The following is a 12,072-nucleotide window of genomic DNA, read 5'->3' on the forward strand; positions in this document are numbered from 1 at the left end:
GTGTGAGTCTTCCAACTTTGTGGGGGTTTTTTTTCCATATTATTTTGGACATTCGGGTTTCTTGCAGTTCCCTATGACTTCTAGGATCAGATTTTCAATTTCTACAAAAAATATAATTGTGATTTTGATGGAGATTACATTGAGTAATGTGGGTAGCATTACAATTTTTTATTTGTTTTAAATCACTCAGTTGTTTTTCTTTTTCTGTCTTTTAAAAAATTTATTTATTTTAATTAGTTTCAAGTATACAGTACATTGGTTAGACACCTATATAGTTCATAAAACAATCCCCAAAATTTTATTAACCTTCTCAAAGAACCAGCTCTTTGTCGTATATATTTTTTCTATTTTTTTTTTGTTTTGTTTTCAATTTCATTTATTTCTGCTCTATTTTGATCATTTCTTTCCTTCTGCTGACTTTAGGCTTCATCTGTACTCCCTTTTCTAGTTTTTTAAGATGAAGCATTAGGCCGTTTATTTGGGCTCATTCTTGTGTTTTGAGATAGACCTGTAATGATGTGAACTTTCTTCTTATGAGCACTGTTGCTGTGTCCCAAAAGTTTTGATATGTAGTACCACTATTATCATTCGTTTCTATGTACCTCTTAATTTCTCTTTTTATTTCTTCTCTGACCCAGTTATTCTTTAGTACCATGTTGCTTAATCTCCATGCATGTGTGGTTCTTTCTGCTTACATTTTGCAGTTGGCCTCTAGTTTCAAAGCATTCTCTGATCATTCAGAGAATATGGTTGGTATGATTTCAACCCTCTTATATTTGTTGAGGCTATCTCTATGTCCCAGTATGTGGTCAATTCTTGAGAATGTTCCATGTGCACTAGAGAAGAATGTTTAAGCAGCTGTTTTGGGATGGAAGATTCTGTCAATGCCAATTCTGTCCAGTTGGTCTAGTGTGTCATTTAAGGATGTTATTTCCTTATTAATTTTCTGTTTGGCTGAACTGTCCATATCCGACAGTGGGGTATTTAGGTCCCCTACTACAACAGTGTTTTCGTCTGGTTCTCCCTTTAGTTTTGCTAGCAATTGCTTTACATATTTCAGGGCTCCCTGATTGGAAGCATAGATATTAATAAGTGTTATGGCTTCTTGGTGCATGATTCCCTTTATCATGATGAAGTGTCTCTCGGTATCTTTCTTTACCTTTTTTATTTTGAAATCTAGTTTGTCTGATATTAGTACCACTACTCCCATTTTTCTCTGAATACCATTTTCTTGAAACATTTTCCACCTTTCACTTTGAGTCTATATTTGTCTTTGGAGCTGAGATGTGTCTCCTGGAGGCAGCGTATGGTTGGGGTTTGTTTTTTGATCCATTCTGCAATTCTGTGCCTTTTTATTGGTGAGTTCAGTCCATTTACATTTAGGGTGATTATTGAAATATGAGATCTTATTATAGCCATTTTTCTTTCACTTTCTAGTAGATTGGTGTTTCCATTGTTTCCTTGTCCTGTGTTTCTGTTTTATTTTGGTTGGCTTTTGTGTGTTTTGCCTCTGGTTCTCCTTGTTTTATGTGATATACTTCAGTTCTGAATCTTTGATGTCTAGTTACCATTATGAATATGTAAAGGATAGTTACATATAGACAGTCATCCATTTTCTTTTGCATGTGCCTTATCTCCATTCCCCTTTGCCAATTTGGATCTTTGAATCCTCCCCTTTTCAATCATTGTTGTCTCAATTTATCCCTGTGTATGCGGAACGTTCATTACTATCTTGCTATAGCAATTCTCTTCTTATTCTTTAAGCTTTTAATGCCCTATTCTTAGTAAGAGATGCACTCCTCTGCTTCTGTTTGCGTGATCATCACCTTACTCCTAGTTATGCATTTTTTAAATCATTTTGTTTTAGGTGAGCTGACCCCTTTCAATATTTCCTGTAGTGCAGGCCTTGTAGTGGAGAATTCCCTTAATTTTTGTATGTCTGGAAAGGTCTTTATTTCTCCTTCATATCTAAAGGAGAGCTTAGCTAGATACATTCATTATTCTAGGCTGGTAGTTTCTTTCCTTAATAGTTTAAATATTTAATTCTACTCCTTTCTGGCTTGGGAGGTTTTTGCTGAGAAGTCTGAGGATAATATAATTGGTTTTCCTTTATAATGTACCATTTTCTTCTTTCTTTGTTGTTCATTTCTGATAATTTTAACAAAATGTGTCTTGGTGAAAGACTTTTTTGGGTTGAGATAATTGAGTTTTCTGTTGACTTCTTGATTCCAGGCTCCAGCTCATTCCTTAGATTTGGGAATTTCTTGTCAACTATTTGTCTGAAAATGTTTTTTAGTCCCTGTTCCTTTTCCTTGCCTTTGAGAATGTCCATTATTCTTATGTTTCCTCTCCAGATGGTATCAGCTAGTTCTTGCATTTCTCTTCTATTATTTTTCATTCTTTGGCTTCTCTCTTCTTCCTTCTGATTAATTTCTAGATTTCTGTCTTTAATATCACTGATCCTTTCCTCCATTGGCTGACTCTATTTCCCAACTTGCTATTTCATTTTTCAATTCTTGTAGTGTTTTTTTGTTTGTTTCTGTTTTTGTTTTGTTTTTATTTTGTTTCTGTTTTTTTTTTCATCTCTAAATCTATTCTGTTCTTTTGCAGATTTCAATCTCCTTGCTCTGCTCATATAGTTGTTTTTTCAATTCCTGAAACTGTTGATATGACTCATTTTGGGACTCAGAGTTTTTTCAGAAGTACCACCCTGAATTCTCTGTCATTTAAGTTGCATATTTCTATGTCTGCAAACTTATTTTCTGGAGATTTTTCTCTTCTTTTCTGAAATGCCTTCTCACCTTGTTTGTTCATGGTGTTTGGTGGACTTTTTCTATGTCTGGGCATTAGTGGAAATGTTTTCTGCTTTTTTTTTCAGAAAAATTTATTATATAAAGGTCTCTTCACACTGCTGCAAAAAAAGGTGCTTTTCTTTTGGTTTCCAGTAGGCAGCATCGAAGCATCTTGGATCTCTGCTTTATATAAAGCCTTAATGATGCCTTTTTATTTTCTTGTAGATATTTAATCATGCTCGTTACCCTCAGTCTCAGTCCCTGTCAGTGTTAGCAACTGTTTCGTTAGGGTTTGCGCAGATTCCCCTGGGACTCTATGGTATTTGGTCTTGGAGAGTATGGTGGGAGGGGTTCTCTGGTTTCGGGGATAGAGGCTACATCTCAGCCTTGGTTTTGCAACTGTGGCCGGTAAATATCGACTGTCATTTTTTTTCCATCCTGCTTCTCTCTTTTCTGCCCAGATGACTGGGACCTGCTGCTGGCTGTGTGGAACTCACAGCTTTTTCTGGCAGGACTTTTCAGGGATATTGCTACACTTTATCCCCTTCCCCTCCTCCTACAGGTAGCTCCAGAGTTTTCAAAAGGGAGCTTCTTTATTTCTCCCTGTCCACAGCCCCACGCTCAGGGTTCTGACCTGTGGTAGCACTTATATGCAGATTTCACTCTGAGACATGCTGGTGTGCAGTTTGCGTGTTTTTTTGTTCAGTTTTAATGTTCCGCTTATTGTTGTTTCAAGGGGAGAGCTCTGGGGATGTCTCTCACTCCACCATGTTTCTCAAATGCTCTCTATCCTATATCTTTTGATTGGAGCATTTTTCCATTTACATTTAAATTGATTACTGATAGGTACATTGTCACTGTGATTGTATTATTTGTATTTGTTATTTCTATTTTCTTTTTTACCCATCTCTTTTTGCAGAAGTTCCTATAATATTTCTTGAAATATTGGCTTCCTTAAGCATTTCCCTCTCTGGGAAGCTCTTTATCTCACCTTCCATTTTAATCAAAAGTCTTGCTGAGTAGAGTATTTGTCGTTGTAGATTCTTGGATTTCATAACTTTGAATATTTATTTCTTCCATTCCATTCCGGTGCGCAAAGTTTCCAATTGAAAAGTCATCAGGTATTCTTTCGGGGGTACCCTCGTAAGTAACTAGCTGTCTTTCTCTTTCTACCTCTAAGATTCTCTCTTTGTCTTTCACCTTTGGCTTTTTAATTATGATGTGCATTGGTGTGGGTCTATTTGAATTCGTCTTGTTTGGAACTCTTTGTGCTTCAGTAACTTGTATGTCTAATTCCTTTGTCAGGTTAGAGAAGTTTTCTGTCATTATTTCTTCGGATAGATTCTCAATCCCTTTCTCTCTCTCTTCTCCTTCAGGTACTCCTCTGATCCAGGTATTGTTATGATTCATGTTGTCCCAGAGGTCTCTTAAACTATCCTCATTTTTTTCCTTTTCTTTTTTTTTTTGGTTTTTCCAATTGTGTGTATTCTGCTAATTGTGTTCCATTTTAATGATTTGATCTTCCTTTCCATCCAATCTACTGTTGAATCTTTCTATATTCTTCATTTCAGTTATTGTATTCTTCATTTCTGTCTGGTTCTTTCCGGTTTCTAGGTCATTTTTATGCTTACTACCTCTCTATTGATGTTCTCATTCATTCTCTACATGTTTGTTGACCATCCTTATAACCATTATTTTGAACTCTTTGTCTCTGGTAGGTTGCTTGCCTCCATTGCATTTAGCTTATTTTCTGGAGTTTTCTCCTGTTTCATTTGTGGCATATTTCTCTGCTTCTCATTTTATTAGCCTCTCTGTGTTTGTTTCTATGTGTCAGGAATATTTGTTTCATCTCTCAGCCTTGGACAGATGGCCTAATGTGGAAGGTGTCCTGTGCAGCCCAGTGGCACATCCTCCCTGATGTGATCCTTGTGTGGGTTGTATGTGGTCTTTTGCTGTTGCCAAAACTTTATTGGTGTGGTAGGATTAATGCTCAGGCTGACTAATTGTGGGATTTGGCTGCACCCACAGGGTGAGAATTGCTGTGTGGGGGCTGACCCCACTGAATGGGATTTGCTTTAGCAGGCTTGTGTACTTGTTGTAACCACACTTTGTGTGTACCGCTGAAGTTACTCTGTTGTGGTCTGGTGGCAGCCTCCAAATGCATTGGTTTTGTGGCCCCATGGGAGGAGCTCCCCAGTAGACCGAGGTCAGCCACTCCCTTTGATTGCTCAGGGCTACCCGCGGGGAGGTACAAAGAGATGTTCAGATGTTTGTCACCTATGTTGGATTTATAGGTAAGTGGAAGAGACAATGCTGTAGGTAGCCATCGGTTATCCCCCCGTCCTTGACCTAGGCAGTTTAGCAGATGGACCAGTGCTCCTCCAGATTTAACACTGCCTGCCAGTTGCCTGTAAGTCTCTGAAACTGGAAGAGCCTCTGGGTGATAATGCATGTTTGGTGGGGAAGGGACCCCAGGAGTCTCCTTGGTCTATTGAGTAAATTTCCTCAGGCCACTGCGGTGTCATTTTAATGCCAGTGCTGTCTCTGTGGCTCCCTGTACAAGTTTCCAATCATAGCAAGGTCACCTGCTGCCCACCTTGGGCCTTAATGCTCCAAACCCAGGCCAAGGGTAGCTGCCTATCAACGTGCAGTGGGCACTTTGTGTATTGCTTGGGGCAGGAGCTCAGGGAGTCAAGGGCCATCAGGCCAATACAGACCCCTGCGATCCCCTCAAGAGATACTGCAGCTCATACAGGCAGCAGTGGTCTGCCCACAACCGTTTTCCCTGAAATGCGCTTACTGTGCTAGCCAAGGTCTGTTGTCTGAGTAGACTGCACAACCCCAGAGCCAAGCAGGGCACGGGAAGCTGCCTGTCAATGTGCTGCAGGCACTTTGTGGCTTGGGGGAAGTGGGATCTCAGAGAGACAAGAACTGTCAGGCCAACACAATCTCAGTTTTGCTGCAACTTCTGTGCCTGGGTGTTCTCACTGTAGTCGCACATCACAGTGAGACCAACTGCCATCTGGGGTGGTCCCACAGACTCCTGCACTCCTCTGATGCAATATTGCAACTTTTGCAGGCAGCAGAAGTCTGCCTGCCACTGATTTCCATTCAATGCCTGCCCTGTGCCAGCCAAAGTTTGAGACAGGGTGGGGGAGGGGAAGGGCCATGGCAGTTCACTGTCAATGGGCAACCTGGGGCAATTTGTGGGTAGGGTGGGAAGGGGTCTCAGAGAGATAATGGCAGTCAGATCAATACAGCCTCAGTCTTGTTGCAATTTTGGTAACCGTTTCAATGTTCCCAGAGAAGTCCCAAAGCACTGCAAGTCCAGCTGTTGTCTGCATCTTGCCCACAGATCCCTGAGATTCACCCAAGTTCATGTTGGCAGCAGTGATCTGCCTGACCCTATCTCAGAAATGCTTCCTCACAGTGCTGGCTGCCAGCTGCAAATACTTGGCTCTGAATTGGTGCAAGGCGTGGTGCAACAAATGCCCCAGGCAATCTGCAGGTTGGGTGGGGCAGGCTGATCTCCTCAGGCCAGAGCTTCCCAATGGCCCTGTGGGAGGGATCTGTACAGTCAAGCTGGCCTGGTCTGTAAATTACCTATAGAGGAACCGGACTAAGGCACAATGGTGGCTGCTCTTCCAGCCCTAGTTCTGGTGCCAGGTAATGCAGACTGTCTCAGAATGAATCCCACGCAAGCCTCTAACCCACTGCCACTGTCCCAGGTGAGTGTCCACAGGTCAGAAAGCCTGAATGCGGCTACTAGGGTTTCAGTCTCCTTCCATCTCACCGAGATGTCCAGAATCCCCTCTGTTTTTTACAGTCAGAGTTATTGGAATCTCCTCTTCCCTGGGCTGGGACCCTGGGCTAGGGAACCTCCAAATGATACCAGGACCTCCTCTCCTTCAGGAGAGCTTCTGCAGCCTCACTCTCCATCCCGATGGTCCTCCACCACCTGTGGATGTGGGTCCAGCCCAATTCACGACTTTGCCCCTCCTACCACCTTCGATGTGGCTCCTTTATATTATCAGACATAGGTTTTATGATCAGCTGGACTTTGGGTGATTCTCCACGTTGATTATTTCATAATTGCTTTGTAATTTCAGTGTGGATCTGGGAGGAGACGAACTCTGCTTTTACCTAGTCCTCCAACTTCCTCCAAAATCCCAGATTCACAAAGTATAAATTTTTGACCATAATAGGAATCTATGAGCCACAGTGATATAAAGAAAACTCAAATAAATACATGAAAAAAATTAAATAATAGGGAAGAAAGGAAAGCTCTATTCTAAGTTGAAGCCAATTGATAAATCTAGAGGGAGTAAGCAGTAAGAAAAGCAACACTTGACAAATGCCATAGTAACAACTGGTTCCGGTAAGAGTCCTGAATGGATGTTCGGTCTGTACCAACTACCACAGCAAGCACTGAGTCACCACGGTAACCATATTGGCCACGAAAATCTGGGAAAAGCTGGTTCCTAACATGTGCTGGAACTGAATAGAAACGACACAACACATGGAATTAACCTCAAGTAGTCTTCACAATAAATATTCCTGGCAGCTTCAGTATATACAAATACGCGCGCGCACACACACACACACACACACACACACACAGATATGCTCTTTCCCTCTCTGTTTCACCAAACTCTCAGGAATTCATTGAGATCAATTTACTGTGAGGTTAACAACAAAAACAAAATGTCACAATTCAACATATTCAATTCTAACCATACATATTTGAAAGCTACCAAATCATGTTCTTTTATTGATAGATTTTTCTGGAGATGTCCTGTAGAATTGTATCTGAACAATAATGGATAAAAGCTAATCTGAAAATATAGGCAAATGCTTGTTACACATCAAATACCTTTTCCATTCTAGAGTAGCCTATGCTTTCAAACAAAAAAGATTCCTCAAGTGGTCCTTCTAGGGGATGACTGACATCTGAGGCCATGGACTTTCCATCCTAGAACCACTGGTAAACATTGCTGTGACTTACTGGAAACCTCAGTTGGCCACATTTTGGCACTGTGCCAAGGTTGAGTGGTTCCTCTAACCCCTGCTGAGATCCCTTCAGCTATTCAGAGCTTTAAAAAATAGTCAATAGTGCTCAAACTGGTAGCTTCAAACAGCTCATAGTTAAGGAAACTCTGCTGAATGGTTTGGTGGACACCTAGGTGTGGATGTGGTTTTATGTTGGCAAGATCACAGGCAAGCATGGCATCATTGGCTATGTTCGAAGACCAAGCAGTAATATCTGTTTCTTTTTGGTTTATTATTTGAATGTTTTTGGACTGTGTGTGATCAGATTGGTATTTGAATAAAATATGTCCAAAAAAATTCTTGACATCTATCATTATATGTTTGGCTGCTGACATTTCAGTGAAAATGTAATAATTAGCGATCATAATTTAAAATAATGACAGGTCTATGGCCATGCCACCCTGAACGTGCTTGATCTCATCTGATCTCGGAAGCTAAGCAGGGTCGGGCTTGGTTAGTACTTAGATAGGAGACCACCTAGGAATACCAGGAGCTGTAGGCATTAAAAAAATAAAATTAAATTAAATTAAAATTAAATAAAATAACATAAAGTAAAATAAAATAAAATTAAAAAGACAGTTACAATAACGTCAAATAGTATGAAATATTTAGAGATAATCTGCTCGCAGATGTGCAACATCTATAAACTGAACACTACAAAATATTGCTGAGAGAAATTAAAGGAGATCTAATAAGTGGGGAGACATCTTATATTCATGGACCAGATTTAGTATTAAGATGTCAATTCTGCTCGAACTGATCTATAATTTCAAGGCAAACCCAGTAGAAAATACATAGATACCCTTTTAAAGAAATTGACAGGATAATTCTGAAATTCATGTAGAAATAAAAAGAACTAGGGTATGAAAATAATTTTGGAAAAGCACAGAGTTGAAGGGTGAACACTACCTGATTTCAAGACTCATATAAACCTTCAATAATCAAGACTGTGGTATTGGCGTCAAGGTTGACAAGAACATCAAAGGAACAGAATCAAGAGTTAATACACCCACATGTATATGGATATCTGATGTTTACATAGATCAAAAGTGATTCAGTGGAAAAGGGAAAGTCTTTTCAACAAATGGTGCTGAACAGATGGATATCCATATGCAGATAAATTAATTCTGATCCATATACGCACCATATACAAAATACAACTCAAAATGGATGTTAGACCTAAATATAAAACTGAAAGCTATGACATTTCTAGGAGAAAATTCTTGTGCTCTTGGGTTAAGTAAACATTTCTTATATATGACACCAAAACAAAATCTAAACTGTATGGGAACATATTTATAAATAGGGCTTCCTCAAACTTAAAACCTTCTCTTCCAAAAACATGATTGAGAGAATGAAAAGATCAGCCAAAGACTGGGAAAAATATTTGCAAATCACATATCTGACAAAAGCCTCTATCTGAAATATAGAAAATCACTTCGCAGTTAATAAGAAATCAACAGACACTCTACTAAATAAATAGACTGACGATCTGAACAGACTCTTTATCAAAGAATATACAAATAGCAAGTAAGCACATTAAGAGATGCTCAGCAACATTAAGCATTCGGGAAATAAAAATGAAAACTACAGTGAGATACAACTACGCTGTTCTGAGAATGGCTAAAATGAAAAAAAAAAACCCTGAACATACCAAGCCTTTGCCAGGTTGTGAAGGAGAGAACTCTCATACACTGCTGGAGGGAATAAAAAATAACACTACTAGTGTGACAGTTTCTTAACAATGCTATTCTTACATCTATTATATGATCCAGCAATTACACTCCTAGGATTTAGCTGAGAGAAAGAAAGCATATGCCCATACAAAGACTTATACACAAATGTTTATAGAGCCTTTACTTAAAAGAGCCTCGAACTGAAAACAACTGCCTATCGAAAGATGGATGGATAAAACAAATAGTGGTATATCCATATAGTGGAATGGTACTTAGCAATAAATAATAGTCAATCATGCAACAACATGAGTAAATCTAAAAGTAAATAGGTTGAATATAAGAAGCCAGACAGGAAAAATAAAAAAAAAATTCTGTATGATTCCATTTACATGAAATTATAGGGAATGAAAATTAATCTACTGTGACAGAAGATCAGTGGTTGCCTGGAAACGGGGAGAGGTGGGAGGAACATGGAGGCTGGCTATAGGTAGATAGAAAGATTATAAAGGGGCAGGAAAAAGTTTTTGGGGTGATGAATATATTCATTACCTAGGCTGTAATGGTTTCACAATGTATACATATGTCACAATCTAGTAAAGCATGTACTTTAAATATGTGCAGTATATTGGATATCAACCGTACCTCAATGCAGTATTGAAACATATTTGAATTTTTCTAAGTCTTTGATGAAATAAAATGAATCAGGACAATTCCCACTAATATGCTCTTGGCGTATATTAACAGATCCACATTATCACATTATGTCTTATCAAACTGATAAGCAACAATGTATGTCCAAAATAGGAATAATCGTTTGTAATGAGATAGATCTAAATATTTAGAAAAAGTTGATAGATATTTCCATCTTAAGTACAGAAATGAAAATGTTACCACCTGACAAAATAATCACCGTGATATTTAAGAATACTATGTAGTCTTTTTTTTTTTAGAGAACATGGCTGTGTGTTATTATGAAAGGATAAAGTTTAGGATAACTTATTTTTGAAAAATGATAAATCTTTTTACCTGATATTTTAACTAATACATGAAAATTTCCTGACTTCTACATAATTTCACTATAGAATGGATAAAAATGTGGCTACCTGGAAAGACTCCATATTACAATCTCACAATACCTTGCAAAAACAAAAGCCGAAAAACTCCTACATATTTCAACACCCATCTAATGGTACTAATGGGAATAGTGATTTTTATACATAGTCAAAATATATGTAAATTTATTGCACGATATGATAAATATCAAGATCCTTCCTCAAGCAGGAAAATTCAATGTTTTTAGACAAAAATGTCTTCTCTAAGATGAGCCTCAGGGCTATTGAAAAGCATGCAGTTGATGATGGGTTCTAATTCCACCGGCTAAACCTCTTTTTCCTCCCCGACCCAGATGAGATCAAAGTAGCTTTTCTACTTTTAGGCTGCTGGTATGTGACCCCCACAGGAGCAATTCCACGACCTGCTTTTGTTCAGATCTATGAACTCACTTGAGCCATGTGTCAGATCCCACTAGTGTTGTGAGGTATTGGGGTCTCCTGAAGACTGCTGCCCTTGAACCTGGAGTAGAAGCCTTGGCAGCCATCAGGACACAGATCCTCAGAACCTGCCTCCATGGACACCTCATATGAGCTCTGCAGAGGGACAGACAGCTTTAGCATCACTACGCTTTGCTGGTGTGACTATGTGCCCAGCGCCATGCTAGGCCCTGGGTTAGTGACGATGACACCGACACCAGTGAGCGGTCATCCTGACAAGCAGCCGTTACAATGGGCGTCTCGCCAGGGCCTTCTCTTCTCCTTTCCTCGCCTATCCCCTGGCGACAAAGCTGGAAAGGACTAAGAGGCGGCCCGAGCCCGTGCGGGCATCACGACCTCGCGGGAACCGCAGGGCCGGGGGTCGTTGCGCGTCCTCGCCGCCTGCTCACAGCGCCGCTGCGCGTTCAGCGTCCTCGTCCCCGCTTCGCAGAGGGGCGGGGGGCTGGACTGAGAGTGCCGCTGCCCGTCCTTCCTCCCGCGCCCCTGCCTTCAGATGGGAAGTAGCTCCAGGCCGCCCCTGGAGCAGGACCCCACACTCCCTGGGGCCCGGCGGGACCCTGGCGTTACCTACGCAACCGCTGGAGCCCCGAACCCCAAAGCGGGAAAGCGGCGGCTCGGAGCGGGATCCCTTGGTCTCCCCCGACCCCAGAGTGGTTCAGCGCCCATCGTGGGGACCCACACCCTCATCTGAGTCCCAAACACCTGAAGGCTGGGACCTACTCTACTGCCAGACTAGGTCGGTCTCTATGGAAAAATCTCAAGGTCACTGGATTCATGTCAGGTTTCCATGGCAACTGCAAAGTGCATGCTTATGCTCCACACTGGAATCACCTTCCCAAAGCTCACAGTCCCCTTGCCCTTTGCTAAAAGTAAAACATTTTCACTCTTCAAGAAAGCTCCATGGGAAAGTATACTAATTAGAGGCACTACACTAGGACACTGGCAATTGTTGGAAGCTGACCAATCACTGGAACAAAGCATGCCCATGTCATCAGGAATTGTGTT

At 40.5% G+C, this 12,072-nt stretch overlaps 2 pseudogenes; both read left to right on the forward strand.

Annotated features, from left to right (window-relative positions):
* Nucleotides 1-793: 793 nt before the first annotated feature.
* Nucleotides 794-8,139, forward strand: LOC118607794 (annotated as a pseudogene).
* An 85-nt stretch (nt 8,140-8,224) lies between these two features.
* On the forward strand, nt 8,225-8,343 carry LOC118608074 (annotated as a pseudogene).
* The last annotated feature ends 3,729 nt before the right edge of the window (nt 8,344-12,072 follow it).

This window comes from Rousettus aegyptiacus, unplaced genomic scaffold (assembly GCF_014176215.1).
Source record: "Rousettus aegyptiacus isolate mRouAeg1 unplaced genomic scaffold, mRouAeg1.p scaffold_m13_p_9, whole genome shotgun sequence".
Lineage (NCBI taxonomy): Eukaryota > Metazoa > Chordata > Mammalia > Chiroptera > Pteropodidae > Rousettus > Rousettus aegyptiacus.